Source organism: Vicia villosa, unplaced genomic scaffold (genome assembly GCF_029867415.1).
Source record: "Vicia villosa cultivar HV-30 ecotype Madison, WI unplaced genomic scaffold, Vvil1.0 ctg.000257F_1_1, whole genome shotgun sequence".
Classification (NCBI taxonomy): Eukaryota; Viridiplantae; Streptophyta; class Magnoliopsida; order Fabales; family Fabaceae; genus Vicia; species Vicia villosa.
In genome coordinates this window covers 85,167-105,644 of record NW_026705110.1, presented here as the reverse complement: position 1 = coordinate 105,644, position 20,478 = coordinate 85,167, and positions in this window count along the sequence as shown.

The following is a 20,478-nucleotide window of genomic DNA, read 5'->3' as shown; positions in this document are numbered from 1 at the left end:
GTTAACCCTAATTTATGTTTGGAAGGCCCAAGGCCCAAGTGCTGCCTATAAGAAGATTGATATTCCTACTTTCAGATGCGGAGTTTTAGGCGTGAAGATTATTGTGTTTTCTGTGTACTCACGTGTGTCTTAGTGTTTTCTTGTAATCCAAGCAATTATCACGTTGATGATTGTATTGAAGTAGGGTGTTTTTGAGTTGTAAATGGTTGTGTCACTCTAAGCTTTTAAGCATGAGTGTTGTGTCTCTTGATTGAAGCTTTGAAGCAGAATCAAGATTTGTTTGAAGTGTGTCTTCATCCTGTATTATTTGCGTTGTTGTTATCACTGCTGTGATTGAGGGGGACTGAGTAGCGACTCAAGTCTAGCACTAGATTGAAATTGCATTGGGTAGGTCTTAAGTGAAGAGTTGTAAACGAGGGAGTTTAAATCTGAATTAATAATGCTTAAAATGGATTTACTCCATGATTTGGTAGCCCCCAGAGTAGGTGTTGTTGTACACCGAACTGGGTAAACAAACATTTGTGTTCTTTACTATTTTTGTTTACTTTCTGCATAAATTTTATAATCAGTTCTGAAGTGGATGTCATAACATCCGACACAACATCGATCATGTGTTGCTAGAATTTTCAATTGGCATTAGAGCAGGTACCCTGCCTATTTATTTCTGGGTGAGATCTAGGGACAAAAAATTCTGGTACTATGGACAAGGATGTAATAGTATTTTGGAATAGACCACCCATTATGGATGGATCTAACTATGACTACTGGAAACCTCGTATGGTAGCCGTTCTGAAGTCTGTGGACATAAAGGCTTGGAGAGCTATGAACAAAGGATCGGAACATCCTGCGAAGAAAGAGGCAGATGGAACAACTGTGTTAATACCGGAAGAAGAATGGAGAAAAAATGAGGAAGATGTCCAGACTTCAGATGTTAACTACTAAGTTTGAAAATCTTAGGATGAAAGAGGATGAGACCATTCATGACTGTTACATGAATATTCTTGAAATTGCTAATACCTCAAGAGCCTTGGGAGAAAAAATGTCTGAAGAAAATCTGGTGAGAAAGATCCTCAGATCACTACCTAAGATATTTGTTATGAAGGTTACTGCTATAGAGGAAGCTCAGGACATCAGCAAAATGAAGGTAGATGAACTTATTGGTTCCCTTCAAACCTTTGAGATGAGTATATGTGACAATGTTGAAAAGAAGAACAATAACATAACTTTAATATCCAAAGCTGAAGAGGACTCAGAAGAAAGCAATGATGGAAGTGATGAAAATCTGTCAAAAGCCATAGCTATGCTTGGAAAACAATTCAACAAATTTATTAAAACATTTGATCAGAAGTCCAGACCCAATGTCAAGAACATCCCCTCTGACAACAGCAGAACCTATGACTCTGGCTGGAAATCAAAAACTGAAGAGAAGCCCAACCAAGGCAAAGGAATTCAATGTCATGAATGTGATGGTTATGGACACGTTAGATCTGAATGTCCTACCTATCACAAGAAGCAAAAGAAAGGGCTATCTGTCGCTTGGTCTGATGGAGATTATGAGAGTGATGCTGAAGAGGAATGTGTAAAACAGGTCACAACACTAACCAATGTATGTGCATCTAATAATGATTCAAGCATATATGATCTCACCTTTGATGAATTTGATATCTCATATAAAGAGCTGTGTGTCAGGAGTGCTGAAGTGTGTAAGATAGGGGAGAAGCAGAAAAAACTCATAAAGGAGTTGGAAGCCGAGAAGAAAGAACACTTAGCAACCATAGACTTACTCAATGGTGAAATCAGTATGTTAAACTCCAAAATGGATCAGATGTCAAAATCCATCAGAATGCTTAATAATGGAACTGAATCTTTGGAAGAAATTCTGCAGGCTGGACAAAGAACAGGAGAGATGTCTGGAATAGGATTTATGGGTAAATCAGAATCAAAGTTAGGGTTCAAAAGGTCAAATCCTAAAGCTAACATGACAAAACAAATGTCAAGACCAATGTCACAACATCGTGGAAACAGGGGGATGAACCGGACAAAGAGGACATTTCAAAGATGGAGATGTCACTACTGTGGAAGATTTGGACACATAAAACCATTTTGCTTTAGACTGAATGGTTATCCTAATCAGACACCTCAAGACAAACCTAAGCACAATGTCCCTATCAAGAAACAGCAATGGGTTGCAAAAGCTTCTGCCTTAATAGCACACATCTCACTCAGGGTGTCAGCCAAAGAAGACTGGTACTTTGATAGTGGCTGCTCAAAACATATGACTGGAATAAAGAACCTGTTGGAAGATATCAAACCTCATTCCACTAGCTATGTGACCTTTGGTGATGGAGCAAAAGGAGAGATCAAAGGGTGGAAAACTAGAGTGTCCTAGAGTTCCAAAAATGGACAAGGCTTCAATGTGATCAAGGCTTCAATGTGATCAAGGCTTCAATGTGATCAAGGCTTCAATGTGACCAAGGCTTCAATGTCAGATTCACCACAAATGAATGTGTAGTCACAAATAAAGACAATATTGAAGTCATGAAGGGAGTCAGATCCAAAGACAACTTTTACTTGTGGGAGCCAAAAATCACAAGTTATCCCACTGTATGCTCTATGGCAAAAGAAGAAAAAGAGGTCAAACTATGGCATCAAAAACTTGGTCATCTACATCTATGAGGGATGAAGAAAATCATATCCAAGGAAGCTGTAAGAGGAATCCCTAAGATACAAATTGATGAAGGAAAAGTTTGTGGAGAATGTCAGGTTGGCAAGCAAACCAAGATATCAAACAACTTACTACTTCCAAAACTCTGGAACTGTTGCATATGGATCTGATGGGACCAATGCAGATAGAAAGTCCTGGTGGGAAGAAGTATGCCTATGTGGTAGTTGATGATTACTCTAGATATACCTGGATAAGCTTTACCAGAGAAAAATCAGATGTGTTTGAGGTGTTCAAGGACTTATGCATAAGACTTCAAAGAGAGAAGGAAAGTGGTGTGATCAGAATCAGGAGTGATCATGGGAAGGAGTTTGAGAATGCCATATTTGCTGAATTCTACTCTTTTGAAGGAACCGGACATGAATTTTCCTCACCTATCACTCCTCAAAAAAATGGAGTATTAGAAAGGAAAAACAGGACCATTCAAGAATCTGCCAGAGCTATGATCCATGCAAAGAAGCTACCTATGTACTTTTGGGCTGAAGCAATGAACACATCCTGCTATGTCCATAATAGAGTCACATTAAGGAAAGGAACTTCCTCCAAACTGTATGAAGTATGGAAAGGAAGGAAACCCACTGTAAAGTACTTTCATGTATTTGGAATCAAGTGCTATATCTTGACAGATCGTGAGCAAAGAAGGAAAATGGATCCCAAAAGTGATGAAGGTATATTTCTGGGATACTCTACTAACAACAGAGCTTATAGAGTATTCAACTCCAGAACTAAAATCTTGATGGAATCCATCAATGTTATTGTTGATGATCAACATGAAGACTTCAATGTCACAGAGGATGTTGGGACATTCTTTGAAACTCAAGCTGAAGGTTCAGGCATAATTGAAAACAGAAATGACTCTCCACCAGAATCTGAACCTGAAATAATCAACAAAGATCCCTCTATTAGAATTCAGAAAGATCATCCCAAAGAACTTATTATAGGAGATCCCAGGAGTGTTGTAATTACTAGATCTAGAGAGATTAGTGCCAACTCGTGTTTTATATCCAAAATTGAACCAAAAAACATGAAGGAAGCTTTGACAGATGAGTTTTGGATCAATTCCATGCAAGATGAACTGGAACAGGTTAAAAGAAATGAAGTATGGGAATTGGTCCCTAGGCCTGAAGGAACAAACATTATTAGTACCAAGTGGATATACAACAACAAGTCTGATGAAAAGGGAGTTATAACTAGAAACAAAGCAAGGCTGGTGGCTCAAGGATATACTCAAATTGATGGGGTAGATTTTGATGAAACTATAACGCCTGTTGTAAGACTTGAGTCAATCAGGTTACTGTTAGGTGTAGCCTGCATCTTGAAGTTAAAATTATTCCATATGGATGTAAAAAGTGCCTTTCTGAATGGTTACTTAAATGAGGAAGTGTATGTGGAACAACCTAAAGGCTTCACTGATCCAAATCTCCCTAACCATGTCTACAAGTTAAAAAGGCTCTATATGGATTAAAACAAGCCCCTAGAGCTTGGTATGAGAGATTGACTGAGTTCTTGACCACAAATGGCTACAAAAAAGAGGGAATAGACAAAACCCTCTCATGAGTGTGAACCTATCTTGTCTGGGTATTGTGATGTTGATTGGGTTGTGAGTGCTGATGATAGAAAAAGCACATCAGGAGGGTCCTTCTTCTTGGGAAACAATCTCATATCATGGTTTAGCAAGAAATAAAATTGTGTCTCTCTATCTACTGCTGAAGCTGAGTACATAGGGGCTAGTAGCAACTGTTCTCAATTGGTGTGGATGAAGCAAATGCTAACTGAATACAATGTCACTCAGAATGTCATGACATTGTACTGTGATAATCTCAGTGCAATCAACATATCCAAGAATCCTATTCAGCATAGAAAAACCAAACATATTGATATAAGACATCACTTCATAAGAGAAATTGTAGAAGACAAAGTGATTTGCTTGGAACACGTGTCAACTGAACTTCAGTTAGCTGACATATTTACCAAAGCTCTTGATGCTACACAATTTGAAAACTGGAGAAGCAAGTTAAGAATATGTATCCATGAGGAATTATAGCAATCAAAGCAGCTAGGAAATAAGGTGTAGGTCAGGCTAAATAACCAATTAGTGACGTGGCTGCTGAGTGTGAAAGACCTTAAATTCCCCCATCATTTGCAAATTCACCTTTACAGTTTCTATTTCCATCACAAGTTCAAACCCTACTCTCACATCTGTTTCATCTCAAATGCTCTCAACCACTTTCAAGAACCCCATTCTATCGACTATTCAAATCTATCCAATATGTCTCAGTCATTCAAATCCCCCTCTCCAAAGATACTTCGTCCCAGTGGAAGTAAGACTATACCCCAAGAGCACCCGAGTTGGACCTACCAAGTCCTGGAGCAAGGTTACTCTCAAGAAGTGGAAGGCTAGTGTCATTGAAGAATCAGATTCTGATGTTGAAATGGATGTTCAAGACATTCCACTGAAGAAGAAGCCAGTCTTGAGGATGGCACAGATGAAGATGTTGAACTCAGCAGCTCTGAGTCTGAGGACTAGAGTCCTTCTGGCCTGTACATATTGAATATCAAGATTGTTTTGACAACATTTCTGGCTTAATAGGGGGAGTAGTGTATGTCACCCCAGAACAAGTAATTTTTTTTGGATGTTGTTGAATGAAGTCTAATTCTGCAGTTTATTTTTGTAGCTAGTAGTGCTGATACATGATGGAAGTGTTGATTTGTTTGTGTGATTGTATGCATGATGGTATGTGTGATGGTATGTTGTGGTAGTTGTAGCAGTAGTATAGCTATGTAGTATAGTCATGCATGCTGACTGATATGGTAATGTGTATTTGTATTAGCTGTTCCTGCAGGTGTGGTTGATTGGTTGTGTGCTCTGGTTGTGTACTGTGTGTTTTTCTGCTGCAAGATTCTCTAAAAATGTGGTGACAGGTTGTTTTAGCCAAAAATTTGCCAAAGGGGGAGTTTGTAGATGCTTTTAAATTGACTTCATTTTATGTTAAAATATTCCTGTGTGTATGTGATGTCTTGACTAATGTCATGACACACCATGTGTGGAATTGTGCAGGATTGTATGGTTAAGCTAATACAGGTTTTGGTTAGATGTCATGCTCGATGTCATGACATCAGTATCTGACAGCAGTAGCTGTTATATTTTAGTTGTTATGTTTCCTTATTTATCTCAGGCTATAATTTAGGAAACTATATATTTTGTACTGTATGATTCGTGCTAAAATATATCGTACTACAACATATGTGAACACCCTAATGATGTGGAAATTAGGTTAACTTGGTTAACCCTAATTTATGTTTGGAAGGCCCAAGGTCCAAGTGCTGCCTATAAGAAGATTGCTAATCCTACTTTCAGATGTGGAGTTTTAGGCGTGAAGATTATTGTGTTTTCTGTGTACTCACGTGTGTCTTAGTGTTTTCTTGTAATCCAAGCAATTATCACGTTGATGATTGTATTGGAGTAGGTGTTTTTGAGTTGTAAATGGTTGTGTCACTCTAAGCTTTTAAGCATGAGTGTTGTGTCTCTTGATTGAAGCTTTGAAGCGAAATCAAGATTTGTTTGAAGTGTGTCTTCATCCTGTATTATTTGTCGTTGTTGTTATCACTGCTATGATTGAGGGGGAGTGAGTAGGGACTCAGGTCTAGCACTAGATTGAAATTGCATTGGGTAGGTCTTAAGTGAAGAGTTGTAAACGGGGGAGTTTAAATCTAAACTAATACTGCTTATAATGGATTTCCTCCATGGCTTGGTAGCCCCCAGAGTAGGTGTTGTTGTACACCGAACTGGGTAAGCAATCATCTGTGTTCTTTACTGTTTTTGTTTACTTACTGCATAAATTTTATAATCAGTTCTGAAGTGGATGTCATAACATCCGACATGACATCGATCTTATGTTGCTAGAATTTTCACTCTATTTAAACAAAAATGACATATGCTTTTCTAAACAAATGTACATAAAAACAATAATATTTTCAAAGAGGTTCCCATGGAGTACCATGGATGTGAGGGGTGCTTAAAACCTTCCCCTTGCATAACAAACCCTCCGTACCCAAATCTATGATAAGTTTATTAGTTTTGATTTTAAAAACTTCTGTGGGTTTTATTCGCTCTTTCTCCCATTCCTTTTGGAAACAATAAAGTGCTGTGGCGACTCTGTTTAAAAACAAATGAGCTATGTCTTTCCCATGGCTTTAGTCTCACAAATTTCACCGCTACAACTTAAAAACTCAATTTTTAGCTATTTTTCACTACTGTAACAGGTTACGGTCCCGAGCGTAACCGGTTACAACGTACCAGTAGCAGAAAACTCTCTTTTAAAGGCATCTCTTCTTCTCCAATTCACACCACAACATACCCAAATGTATGTAACAACAAAAGAGTGCCAAATCCCATATTCTAACACATTGCTATCATATTTTGGGGTCAATTAACATCAAACACATTCTTAAATTATTCTCATTCATCAATTGCATCAAATCTACACCATTTATCCTAAAACCCCAAAACCTAACATACATTTGTCGCCCACTCGGTTTTTTGCCATACCTCTCGCGGAGAGATACGCGAACTAACTCTTTTTGTTTCTGCTTTTGTATTTTTGAAAAATCAGAGAGTCGCCACCGACCTTTTATTTTATCCAATTAGGGAAAGGTTTATAAAAGAAACAGAAAAAGACCTTTAAGAAATTCTGGGTAAGGGGGTAGGTTATACAAAGGGAAGGTGTTAGCACCCTTTGTATCCATGGTTATCCATGGGCTCTTTAATTTGCTTAGCTCACTTGTTTTCAATTACTTTTCGATTGCCTTGAAATGCTCGTATGAGGTTCCAAATACCTTTGTAAATTGACTTTGTAATGATCCTTGTGCGGATGTATACAAAGTGTTTTTATCTTTCAAAAGATGTTTTTGAAAAAAGAACGTTAACTTTGTAATGATCCTTGTTTGGATATATACAAATGTCATACCCCAAAATTTGCCCATACATTTTCTCCAATTCTAATTCAAATAAATAAATAAAGCTCCTAGACACACTCTCCTATACAAACTAGGGGTTTGGCTTATTCAAAGAAAAATCAGCGAATCAATGGCTCCAAGGCATCTCATATGGCTCAATACATCTCACACTATCTCCATGACAAGTATCAATACCTATCTCAAAGCTCTGGTCATTCAAAAGTTCAGAAAATCAACAGTCGACTGGTTGACCTAAAAGGGTCAACTGTGGTCAAAGTAGAGCCAAAACTCCAAATATCTCCAAATGGGCCCATACTTCTTTGATCCAAACATGATTCTAATCTTATTAGAAGACTCATGACCCAATCCCATGCCATTTTATTATTTATTTTATTTATCTTGATTTTTAATTCATTTTAAAATTCAATTTAAATAATTAAATAATAGAAAATCAAAGATTTGATTTTTAGGTCTATTATGTGATGAGAATATCAGGATAATTAAATCAGATTTTGTGATTAAAAATATTGGGAAGAGAATATTGAAATTGGACAAAAAATTAGAAAGATTGGAGGCATATTTCAATCAATTCTTCACAATTTGCAAATCAAGATTCAAGTAGATTCTCTCCACATTTGTTTACCCTAATTCATGTAACTATAAGTATGCAGATTGGACAACGCATTAGGGGATTTTTTTTGGCAGACAAGGGGAAGCGTAAAAGCTCTAAAAATTTTCAAGAAACTATGGAAATCGGTTTGAGAGTTAGGGTTCGATTCGAGCAATGAAAGGCTTCTCAACGCGTTCCTGGATGAGCCTTGAAGCTATCCCAAGCATCACCAATGTCCCAGGCTTCCAGAAATCCTCCCTATAATTCACGGTTTGCACACACTAAACTCGAATTCGATTTCGATGTTTTACGCATTATAAACATGATTTGATTATATATTTATGTTTGTGATGATGATTCGATGCTGTCTGGGTTACTTGATTTAAGTTTAAATGCAGGAGACATGATTCACCATTGATAGGTTTTGAAGCTCTGAGTTTGGGGGTTTTCGATGTGGGTAAAATTGGCATAAATTAGGGACACCAACGTGTTCAGGAGAAGATTCTGAGTCCAATAATGGTTTTACTTGAGGTTTATTCGTTTTGTGGCGAGTTTTGCGTTTTGCAGGTGTTATGGCTATGGAAGATAACCGTAGGTAAAGTTCGGTACTTAATACGACGGACATGTGAAGAAGATGACTCGGTGGCAGCCGGAGATTGGTCAGATTCAAAAAAAAAGAATGGCGCGCGTTTTGTTTTTGTGTGTCACCAGAATTTCGTTTTATTTGTTTGCGTGCAGATTTTTACAGCGAAACATGAGAGGTGCAGTGGGCAAGGAGTATGTTAGTAACCTAGACAAACCAGGATCGATTCCCTCAGAAGACAATGTAATTTTTACTATAATTTCTCACGCGATCCAGTACGCCACGCCTATGGCGCCTCACGATGCAGCCTCGTTTCAAACCCGTCAGATCATTCAGTAGGCCAATCTAACGTCTCTGAACACGCTGGTGCATGGTAGACCTTCAAGGCTCAACCACACAGGATCATAAGCTAAGATTTCTAATTTCTTTTTATTTTTAATTACACAAACTCATATTTATTTATATATGTATATATGTATTTGTCTTTATCATTCTTTTTTCTCTATAATATTTTTCTTAATAAAATTATTTTTCTAATTTCTTTTTTATACAAAATCTTTATTTTATTTTATTTCAATTATGTTAATTATTTTGATTTAATTTGATTTATTTGGTTAAATGTTTCATAAAATCTTAACTAACTTTTTTTATTAATTAATAAAAATTATGAGAATGTCATATATTTAATGGCAATTCGATTTTCACCGATTTAATTAATTGGGTTGAAAACCAACAATTAATTTATTTTTGATTCTGTTAACCATGGCTAACTTGGCCCTAATCAGGGTTTACGAAGATCATACCCTACACTGAATGTTTTGATTTTTTTCTTTTCAGGGGTACCAACATGGTTTATTCCGACAACGCGCCCGATCAAAAACCGAAGCTAAGTATTCGACCCTAAAAATTAAAAATCTATTTTATTTCATGTTTTTAGGGTTTGTCTTTTTAAATAAACATTGCCTACACTCAATTTTTTCTGTTTCTGCCTTGCCTTTTTCAGGGTTACCCCCGAGGCTTCCCGCCAACCATATCAGGTCAAATGCAAAAAGCTAAGTACCTTTCATTTATTTACTCCTTTCAATTTGTTGTCTCGACCTTCTTATTTTAGGGTTAGAGATGTTCGCCTCTGAATTAGCCATACACTCACCCTATTTTTATTTTGTTTGCCTTTTCAGGGTTCGATGATTGCCAAAGCTACGAATGTTTGGTAACCCTAAACCCTGACTTTAATACTTTTCTGTTTAATTATTACTTATGTCAAACCCTATTAAGGGATCCGCTGGTTACAATTTCCCTCCCCCATATTACTGTTTCTTGCCTTATATTATCTGCGTGGTTAGTAAAATAGGGAGTGGCAACCATGAATTGAATTTAGAATCGCTAATTTACAAGATAATATAATTGAATATAATCACGTGATTGGTGCACACACGCACGCTTTTGGGTAACCCTCTCTGTTGCCTTGTTGCCTGTTGCCTTGTTGCCTTGTGTTTTTGCAGAATAGCCAGTCCCTCGAATATGAGGATACCTCAGCCATGTTGCCTCGATAAAAGGTCATGAGACCCTAAAAATGATGCTGCCTTCGATACACTAACATGACCTCGACCCTCGAAAGTTGCCCACGAATAAGGCTGAGGTATCTTCTGGTTGCCTAACGAAAAATGGCTTATTCTGATCCTTGCCTTAGATTACCTGCCCTTCTATGGCATGGGACAGTCTTATGGCAAAGGATGCTTCGACGACCCTTCAACCTCCAAACGAAAGGCTTCCTGCCCTCTTATGGCAAGGATAGACCCTTTCATTCTGAAAGGCTAAAAAGAGACCTATCATCTGAGTTTAAGGTAATTGCCCCTAATTGCCTTGCAATGCTCAAACTTTCATTATATTCTTTCTCATAATTTTTCAAAAGGGCTACGCTCATTTACGAGCTAAAGTCCCCATCTCTTTCATCTACATTTTCTAAACAAACGAGCAAGCAAAGCAATTAAGAGCCCATGGAAAACCATGGATGCAAAGGGTGCCTTACACCTTCCCTTTGCATAAATTACCCCCCGAACTTAGATTTCTTAAAAAGGTTTTTTTCTGTTTCTTTTTGCCTTTCCGAATTTGTTTGGATAAAATAAAAGTCGGTGGCGACTCTTGCTTACCGCGACATTTCGATCGATAAAAAGTCAGTTCACCGTATTACAGAACTGGCGACTCTGCTGGGGATCAAAATTCGATAAAAGAGGGGTTACCTTAAAAGTTTAGGATTCACTTAAATGTTTTCTATTGTTTGCTTTGTTTGTTTTATCTTTCAGGGGCGTTTTGGGAAAATTGAAGGACGAATCCTATTCCCGGATTCAAGAACACTTAAGATTAGGAGTGGCATAGTCATGGCGACCTCTTTCACATATGTGGGAGATGAGTCAATATGAAGTTCACGCTTGAGTTAGGACTCCATAGCATATGCACATCTTTCTCAAATGAGGGGGGTCTATGTATGTGTCTGTGGGTGCGCCGGAGCTCAAGGACCTTTAGTTACCCTTAACCCATCCTGGCCTTTAGGAACGTAGTGGGGGGACTACCCTTGACAAATGTTAAGGACTAGTCGCTACCCGATACTACAATTCAGATAGGTTCTTTCTAAAAGTATCATTGCATGGTGCGAATGCATCATGTCCGAGGGTGCTTTAGAAGGGCTTACAATTCTGGATAACTTGTAGAACCCGTTGCTGAAATCTCCTTATCCATAGAAATACCCTTGGGAAGGACACCTGATCAGACTCCATGCAAGCCTTAAGTCAAAAAATTGTGTGACTTGTGTGACTTGTTTGTGTTTGCTACTAACCTTTGTTCTTTGCAGGTTTTGTTAAAAGGACGTGTTTGCCCTTACTATCTCACACTATGCCTAATGAATTGCATTCGCATAACATTCATGACATCATGACATCATAAGCATAACATGATTTAACTAACCCTTTCAAGGATCTTAGGGATTTAGGGCGCACAATTTCAGGTGCCCTTATCAAAGGGTGATCTCCTAATCAAGGGGCAAGAGGATTTACTTCCCTCTGGCCACATACCTTCCAATTCAGAGATCCAGTACCTATCAAAGGGCAAGAGGATTTATTTTCCTCTGGCCACGTATCTTCAAATTCAGAAGTATCCTGAATCAGAGGCGATGACCCACTCGATATGGTGAGCTTGATTCTTAAAGAAGGACGCTTAAAAATGAAAGCCAAGGTTCTTCAGACGAAGCTGTGACTGATTAAATTCCTAAAGTTGCTAACTAAATTCCTTAAAGATCCTTGAAAACATTTCATTTGCATTCATAACATTCCATAACAGGTTTCCTATGATGGGTTTCTCATCCTTCCTCGCTGTTTATTTCAGCATCATGAATCTCGAACAATCAGTTAAGGATCTTCAAGCTCAAAACACCGAGTTCCAAGCCTTGATTCTGAATTTGTCCAAAGGGCAAGAAGAGCTGAACGCCATGTTGACTAAAAAGAAGAAGAAAAAGGGTAAGAAGACTCGAGTAAAAAAGCTTAGACCAATCTTGCAACTCAGGGATGCTGAAACCTCTGAAGACAGTGATGAGGATGAGCAAGATGATAATGCTAGTATCAAAACCGATGCAAAAAGTAACCACGATTCTGCCAAACTCTCTGAAGAAGAAGAGGACTATTACCATGAGGGCGAACATCCCGATGACAAATACAAGATGTTAGAAGAGCGTCTGAGAAGTGTGGAAATTCAGAAGGTACCTGGGCTGGATTTTGAAGAGCTTGGACTTGTGCCTGGGGTCGTTATTCCTCCAAAATTAAAAACTCCCGCCTTTGCTAAGTATGATGGAGTCTCTTGTCCTAAACTACACTTGAGGTCTTATGTAAGGAAGATTCAGCCTCACACTACTGATAAGAGGCTCTGGATCCATTTCTTTCAGGAAAGCTTATCTGGAACTCAACTCGAATGGTATTATCAACTGGAAAGTACCAACATCCATACCTGGGAAGATTTAGTTGTTGCTTTCTATAAGCAATACCAATATAATTCCGATCTCGCACCAACTCGCATGCAACTACAAAGCATGTCCATGGGACCTAAAGAAAGTTTCAAGGAGTATGCTCAAAAGTGGAGAGATCTAGCTGGAAGAGTCAAACCCTCCTTAGCTGACAGAGAATTGGTCGATATATTTATGAGTACACTGACTGGTCCTTTCTATAGTCATTTATTGGGGAGTTCATCATCTGGATTCACTGAACTCATACTGATTGGGGAACGTGTCGAGAGTGGTATTCGAAGTGGTAAGATTCAAATGGCTACATCTTTAGGTACTACAAAGAAGCATTCTAATGGGAGGTCAGATTCCAATGTTGTGTATGGGCAGAAAAGTATAAGCCATGATCAATCTATTGGGGCAGTCCTGAGCTCCACACCGGCGCCTCAACAGGGTCGTCAAAACAAACAAGATAAACCCAGACGTCAATTCACAAAGATCAATATGTCGCTAGCTCAAGCCTTACAACATCTGCAAAAGGCAAATTTGATCACTCTGAGGGATCCTCCTAAAAATCCTAACACCTCTGCTCCTAGTTACAAACCCAACGCGAGGTGCGCATATCATTCTAACAGTCCTGGACATGACACGGAGAATTGTTGGCCGTTGAAGAATAAGATCCAAGATATGATCGACGCTGGTGAAATTGAGTTCGACCATCCTGCAACTCCTAATGTGATCACTGCTCCCATGCCTAATCACAACAAGATTGCTAATACTATGGATGGCTAGAAGGATGAACTTTTTAGATCATTAGATTTATTTTTGTTTGCAATTTCTATTCTGTTGGTTTAAACATTCGACTTATGATAGACATTATCTATTTTAATAATTATCATCAGTGCATTGCATATGTTTGTCTTGAATACATTATTTCGTTATCATTCATTTCAAATCACGTATTTACTTTGCATATGTTTTGTGTTTATTCAACTCCTGCTAAGCTGTAAGCCTTTTGAGGGAGGATGACGAAAACGATACCGCAATCCTATACAGTATGCTTTTGAACGGACTATGCTGACGATGTACAGGCATTGTTTCAATTCCTAAACAGTGGAGATATAAGGATGATAATCCCTCGTCAACCCCCTTTGAGCCTAAGGAGTAGAAGTTTTTCTTTCATTAAAACCCTTGATCATAACCTGGGGCAAGGTAGTTCTCAGTTAATTTGGCGGTGCATTCTATTTTAAGAGAATCATTCAGTACACCTTTCAACAAAGGTTTCAATCACAAGCATTCATCCGCACACATCAAAGAAGTGTTGGAGATGTCAACCAAAAGACAATGACGGTTCATCAATCATCAGACAAGGCAGTCAGTATCTTTCAAAAAGGAAAATGATGGAAAAAACATATATACAAAGAAAAGCCTGCTAAGTCAAAAATCAAAAAGATGACTTAGGCAAAAATCAAGGCATCCCGCTGACTGTAAACTCAAAATAAACAGTTCAGGCAAAAGTTAGGGATATCAAAAAGACGAAAAAAGAGAAGTCAATAAATTCCTGAACAACACAATGCTGTGACTACTAAAAGAAGGAAGTGACTGCCGTCTCAAAAGTTCTCTTTGCTCGTGAACTATCGTCATTATCAAAGGCGCAAATCCAAAAGTCTCTTGGAACCTGAATGCATAAGTCGAACCAACTGAGCTTAGGAATGAAGAACATCACGAAGAAGGGGATGGGTATAAATAAACTTTGAGCCTTTATCTTTTGTTTCTTAAAACCGTGAACCAAGCCACGTTACAACCCTTGAAAGTCCTAACTGAAGCATGGTTAGTTCGAAAGCATACTGTCACCAAAAAGGTATCCCGACTCCTTAAGGTTTACTAAAATGCTGAGTGGATATTTCGCTTCTACAAAAAATAGCATGTTTTACAAATATCACGCTTTTACATCTCTTGTTTTAATGTTTTTTTAAAAACTCAAGACAAACGTATGCATTGCATCTCATGAATTCATTATTAAACATATTCTGCTACGTAATTTCAAATGTTAGCATCAGAATAAATTTGCACAGGGTATGGCTAATGACTGAAAGTTATCCCGACAAACAAAATCACTCCAAGAAGCCATGTCTCTTACGTATACAAGGGGCATGACATGTTTTGCCCAATCAATCTGAGGCAATCAAGTCAAGATTCCAAGAATCTCTCAAATGACAAACAGTCAAAGGCATATATCCCAAGTGGGTTTCATACTATTTCCCGATCAATCTGGGGCAATCAAGTCAAGATTCCGAGAATCTCTCATGGATGCTCGAACAATCAGGGGCATACATCCAAGTATATCTAAAGCTACTCCCCAACCAACATGGGACACTGTCTTGAGCCTATGATTACTGGGGGCATATCGCCCATAGTGTACATCTCATAAAGCCCTCGCGAGGCGAATCTTTCCAAAGTTCCTACTAGCAGGGGCAAATCTATGCAAGTCCAGTTTGACATATTGATCAACATTCAGTGGCATGTCCTAATTAAACCCAGGAGTGGTAGGTACTATAATACTGGGGGCAACATTCAAGACATCCACGTCTTCCCACAAAACTGATTTCGCAAGATCATATCCCCACAGAGTAATCACTAAGAAGATACCTTCAAATACTCTCGTCCCGACAAAGACATGACTCCCCAACAGAGTTTACATCTTCGACACTATTATTTCTCCAACAAGTTGCTCCTCTTCAACATGGTCCATTTATATCTCTAAATCAGGGTACATCAAATTACTGATCATCCCCAAGCAGAAACCGTAAATCCCCAACTGAACATCTTCAAAGATACAGAGATTTATTTTCTCAATCAAGACAACATGAATCATATTCACATATCACATGTCATAAACATATTCATACAATTGCATACACGTTCATACGTAATACATAAAACAGCGCGACAATTGCATACATAACATACGAGGTCCTCATTTATTTTGAGAATCCCGTCACACAAACACATTGCATGCATCATGACATGGCGTAAAGAAAACTAACCTCTACTTTTCAGGATACCACTATCTCCATTTACAAGAGTTAAGTCGACACCTTTGACGGTTCCTTAACAATCTATCTTCAAGTATTAAGTCGATACCTTTGACGGTTCCTTAATATGTCAAGAATTAAGTCGATACCTTTGACGGTTCCTTATACAATCTATCTACATATCTGAGTCGATACCTTTGACGGTGCCTCAATGATATGCTTCAGAGTTAAGTCGACACCTTTGACGGTTCCTTAACGACATACTTCAGATATAAGTCGACACCTTTGACGGTTCCTTATACAATCTATCCGCATATCTGAGTCGATACCTTTGACGGTGCCTCAACAATATGCTTCGAATTTAAGTCGATACCTTTGACGGTTCCTTAAATAACCCAACACAGATTTGAGTCGATACCTTTGACGGTTCCTCAACATTCAAAAGAGAGAAGACGGCAAAAGCAGAAAATTCGCAACAATCCATACTCCAACAACTACCAGATGGCATCTACAAGCCCATCTCCGACAAAAAGTCCCTACTGCAAATAGGGCAAATTTCTTGGTATTCTAGTGTTCAATCATCTTCCACCTTCAGATACCGACTGGCACACAAACCACTCTACATCTTCAGGTTTAAGATAATTGAACAGGGGCAGCTGTCATACCCCAAAATTTGCCCATACATTTTCTCCAATTCTAATTCAAATAAATAAATAAAGCTCCTAGACACACTCTCCTATACAAACTAGGGGTTTGGCTTATTCAAAGAAAAATCAGCGAATCAATGGCTCCAAGGCATCTCATATGGCTCAATACATCTCACACTATCTCCATGACAAGTATCAATACCTATCTCAAAGCTCTGGTCATTCAAAAGTTCAGAAAATCAACAGTCGACTGGTTGACCTAAAAGGGTCAACTGTGGTCAAAGTAGAGCCAAAACTCCAAATATCTCCAAATGGGCCCATACTTCTTTGATCCAAACATGATTCTAATCTTATTAGAAGACTCATGACCCAATCCCATGCCATTTTATTATTTATTTTATTTATCTTGATTTTTAATTCATTTTAAAATTCAATTTTAAATAATTAAATAATAGAAAATCAAAGATTTGATTTTTAGGTCTATTATGTGATGAGAATATCAGGATAATTAAATCAGATTTTGTGATTAAAAATATTGGGAAGAGAATATTGAAATTGGACAAAAAATTAGAAAGATTGGAGGCATATTTCAATCAATTCTTCACAATTTGCAAATCAAGATTCAAGTAGATTCTCTCCACATTTGTTTACCCTAATTCATGTAACTATAAGTATGCAGATTGGACAACGCATTAGGGGATTTTTTTTGGCAGACAAGGGGAAGCGTAAAAGCTCTAAAAATTTTCAAGAAACTATGGAAATCGGTTTGAGAGTTAGGGTTCGATTCGAGCAATGAAAGGCTTCTCAACGCGTTCCTGGATGAGCCTTGAAGCTATCCCAAGCATCACCAATGTCCCAGGCTTCCAGAAATCCTCCCTATAATTCACGGTTTGCACACACTAAACTCGAATTCGATTTCGATGTTTTACGCATTATAAACATGATTTGATTATATATTTATGTTTGTGATGATGATTCGATGCTGTCTGGGTTACTTGATTTAAGTTTAAATGCAGGAGACATGATTCACCATTGATAGGTTTTGAAGCTCTGAGTTTGGGGGTTTTCGATGTGGGTAAAATTGGCATAAATTAGGGACACCAACGTGTTCAGGAGAAGATTCTGAGTCCAATAATGGTTTTACTTGAGGTTTATTCGTTTTGTGGCGAGTTTTGCGTTTTGCAGGTGTTATGGCTATGGAAGATAACCGTAGGTAAAGTTCGTTACTTAATACGACGGACATGTGAAGAAGATGACTCGGTGGCAGCCGGAGATTGGTCAGATTCAAAAAAAAAGAATGGCGCGCGTTTTGTTTTTGTGTGTCACCAGAATTTCGTTTTATTTGTTTGCGTGCAGATTTTTACAGCGAAACATGAGAGGTGCAGTGGGCAAGGAGTATGTTAGTAACCTAGACAAACCAGGATCGATTCCCTCAGAAGACAATGTAATTTTTACTATAATTTCTCACGCGATCCAGTACGCCACGCCTATGGCGCCTCACGATGCAGCCTCGTTTCAAACCCGTCAGATCATTCAGTAGGCCAATCTAACGTCTCTGAACACGCTGGTGCATGGTAGACCTTCAAGGCTCAACCACACAGGATCATAAGCTAAGATTTCTAATTTCTTTTTATTTTTAATTACACAAACTCATATTTATTTATATATGTATATATGTATTTGTCTTTATCATTCTTTTTTCTCTATAATATTTTTCTTAATAAAATTATTTTTCTAATTTCTTTTTTATACAAAATCTTTATTTTATTTTATTTCAATTATGTTAATTATTTTGATTTAATTTGATTTATTTGGTTAAATGTTTCATAAAATCTTAACTAACTTTTTTTATTAATTAATAAAAATTATGAGAATGTCATATATTTAATGGCAATTCGATTTTCACCGATTTAATTAATTGGGTTGAAAACCAACAATTAATTTATTTTTGATTCTGTTAACCATGGCTAACTTGGCCCTAATCAGGGTTTACGAAGATCATACCCTACACTGAATGTTTTGATTTTTTTCTTTTCAGGGGTACCAACATGGTTTATTCCGACAACGCGCCCGATCAAAAACCGAAGCTAAGTATTCGACCCTAAAAATTAAAAATCTATTTTATTTCATGTTTTTAGGGTTTGTCTTTTTAAATAAACATTGCCTACACTCAATTTTTTCTGTTTCTGCCTTGCCTTTTTCAGGGTTACCCCCGAGGCTTCCCGCCAACCATATCAGGTCAAATGCAAAAAGCTAAGTACCTTTCATTTATTTACTCCTTTCAATTTGTTGTCTCGACCTTCTTATTTTAGGGTTAGAGATGTTCGCCTCTGAATTAGCCATACACTCACCCTATTTTTATTTTGTTTGCCTTTTCAGGGTTCGATGATTGCCAAAGCTACGAATGTTTGGTAACCCTAAACCCTGACTTTAATACTTTTCTGTTTAATTATTACTTATGTCAAACCCTATTAAGGGATCCGCTGGTTACAATTTCCCTCCCCCATATTACTGTTTCTTGCCTTATATTATCTGCGTGGTTAGTAAAATAGGGAGTGGCAACCATGAATTGAATTTAGAATCGCTAATTTACAAGATAATATAATTGAATATAATCACGTGATTGGTGCACACACGCACGCTTTTGGGTAACCCTCTCTGTTGCCTTGTTGCCTGTTGCCTTGTTGCCTTGTGTTTTTGCAGAATAGCCAGTCCCTCGAATATGAGGATACCTCAGCCATGTTGCCTCGATAAAAGGTCATGAGACCCTAAAAATGATGCTGCCTTCGATACACTAACATGACCTCGACCCTCGAAAGTTGCCCACGAATAAGGCTGAGGTATCTTCTGGTTGCCTAACGAAAAATGGCTTATTCTGATCCTTGCCTTAGATTACCTGCCCTTCTATGGCATGGGACAGTCTTATGGCAAAGGATGCTTCGACGACCCTTCAACCTCCAAACGAAAGGCTTCCTGCCCTCTTATGGCAAGGATAGACCCTTTCATTCTGAAAGGCTAAAAAGAGACCTATCATCTGAGTTTAAGGTAATTGCCCCTAATTGCCTTGCAATGCTCAAACTTTCATTATATTCTTTCTCATAATTTTTCAAAAGGGCTACGCTCATTTACGAGCTAAAGTCCCCATCTCTTTCATCTACATTTTCTAAACAAACGAGCAAGCAAAGCAATTAAGAGCCCATGGAAAACCATGGATGCAAAGGGTGCCTTACACCTTCCCTTTGCATAAATTACCCCCCGAACTTAGATTTCTTAAAAAGGTTTTTTTCTGTTTCTTTTTGCCTTTCCGAATTTGTTTGGATAAAATAAAAGTCGGTGGCGACTCTTGCTTACCGCGACATTTCGATCGATAAAAAGTCAGTTCACCGTATTACAACAAAGTATTGTCTTTTTGAAAGTTTTATTTTGAAAAACAATGATATATGAGAGATTTGTTTGTTTTGATTTGAGCAAGTAAATTAGGAGGTCTACCCTGAGTTATAAGGTCTTTATCCTATTTCCTTTAAAAATCTATCCTTTCACTGGATATAAACAAAAGTTCAATTTTGCGTTTGAAATAATAGAATTTGATTTTGATTTTGAAAAGAATGAGAAAGGGATTACCCTAAGAGGTGCAAGTGTGATTGTGTTTGGATTCAGATATTTTATCTTTGAAGTTAGTGATCTAACGGTTCAATTTTATCTTTGGCATACATGCAGTTTATATGTGCTGAAATTTAAAATGCGGAAATGTAAAATGCGGAAAGTAAATCTACGCTATTACATCGATTGTGCAGGAAATGTAAACTACGTTATTTACATGAATTTGACAACCTATACATTTATCTAGGAATTTAAATTGCAAGGAAATAAAAGAAATGTTTTTGGAATTTTTATGATTGTTTTTAATTATAATTAATGCATGATTAATTAAATTAAAATG